Consider the following 1,579-nt stretch of genomic DNA (forward strand, 5'->3'; position numbering starts at 1 on the left):
CTTGTAAATTTTTTTGAATGCATGGGAGAGGGAGACAATTATCCCCATTTTTTATCATGTGGATATATCCGATGTAAAACACCAAACACAGGAACTTTTGAAGAAGCCTTCAACAAGCACGAAAATGATGGTATACATGACACAGTAAAGGTGCAAGGGTGGAAGGCTACTTTGACCACAGTTTGTGGGAGAGCCGGCCATGTTTTGGAAGCATATCAGCATGCATGACTATGCATATTCAAATATTGTACTTATTCTAGTTATGGTCAATAATTCAATATCATATCACCTAATGTGTATTTTCTTTTTTCTTTTTTTCCTTGTAGGTCAGAGACCGAGTTCATCGAAAAAGTTGTAGACAAACTGTATAACAAACTGGTATGCGCTGGCTGCAACGGAAGGGTTGGTGATGGCGTAAACTGCTTGGGTGCTGTTTGGCATCGAGCATGTCTTCTGACTCTTCTCTGCAAAGATTGCAACCGTCCATTTACTGATCTAGAGATTCGGGAATGTGGGGATCAGCAGCCTTACCATGAACGCTGCTATGAGCTAGAAGCCTAGAATATCTTGTATGCAATGTTTGCAAGAAATCTATCAAGATGGTCAAGTTGAGTACAAGGAATATCCATTCTGGCGACGAAGATATTGTATCCTCCCATGTAGATGATGGGACTCCTAGGTGTTGTAGCTGTGAAAGATTGAAGCCAAGGGGCACAACATATTATAAGCTCGATGATGGTCGAAAACTATGCCAGGAGTGTATAGAGTCCATTATCAATACTGATCATGGACGCCGATCCATTTGCCTTGAAGTACAAAATTTTTATAAGAAGTTAAATGTGAAAGTAGAGAAAATTCCAGTGCGGTTGGTCGGCAGACAAGTCATAATCGATGCCATGAAGGAGGGAAATGATGATTCTGATCGCCAATTGCCGGTAATAAGAGCAGTCGGGTTGTTTGAAAAGAGTCTTACCAGCGCTTTTATGGGGAGGCCAAGCCAGCTTTGCTATGAAGTTAAAGAAATTTTAATCTGGTACGGCCTTCCTAGAATATTGACTGGGTCACTTCTAGCTCAACAGATGATGAGGGCATGGCTAAGGCTAAATAGCCTAAATTGCTGTCCGAATATGAGCCCTGAGGTTGAAAAAGGTATCTGCGGATATTTTGCACATAGGTGGTTGGAGTACTCTTCTAGTTCCTATTCATCTAAAAAATTGTCTGAGTTTGAGGAGAAGCTTTGTAGGAAACGCAACTGAGTTAGATTATGAAGCATTATTGACAGCGAAGAAAGCTGTGTGCAAGCATGGTCTAGGAATGACACTTGAAACAATCCGAAATACAGGAAAGTTTCCATTGTGACGCACTGAAATAAACAGATTAAATAGTTCTTACTTGTTATTTACACTGTGGATACCACACCATTTCCTTTTGTGCTGTTGTATAATTTATACTGTACGACTTTATTCATGTAATCATGTCTGTCTGATTTTCGATCATCTGGAGTTTTTTTCAATTTCTTGGTGATGGTTGCTTGTGTTCTTCATTTAAGTTTTGCATTGTTGCTTTTGTCATCTTATTA

General features: G+C 39.8%; 1 pseudogene; it reads left to right on the forward strand.

The window, feature by feature from the left end:
* The first annotated feature begins 571 nt into the window (after positions 1 to 571).
* LOC112183952 lies at positions 572 to 1,256 on the forward strand (annotated as a pseudogene).
* The last annotated feature ends 323 nt before the right edge of the window (positions 1,257 to 1,579 follow it).

The sequence above is a fragment of the Rosa chinensis genome, chromosome 2, assembly GCF_002994745.2.
Source record: "Rosa chinensis cultivar Old Blush chromosome 2, RchiOBHm-V2, whole genome shotgun sequence".
NCBI classification, from domain to species: Eukaryota; Viridiplantae; Streptophyta; class Magnoliopsida; order Rosales; family Rosaceae; genus Rosa; species Rosa chinensis.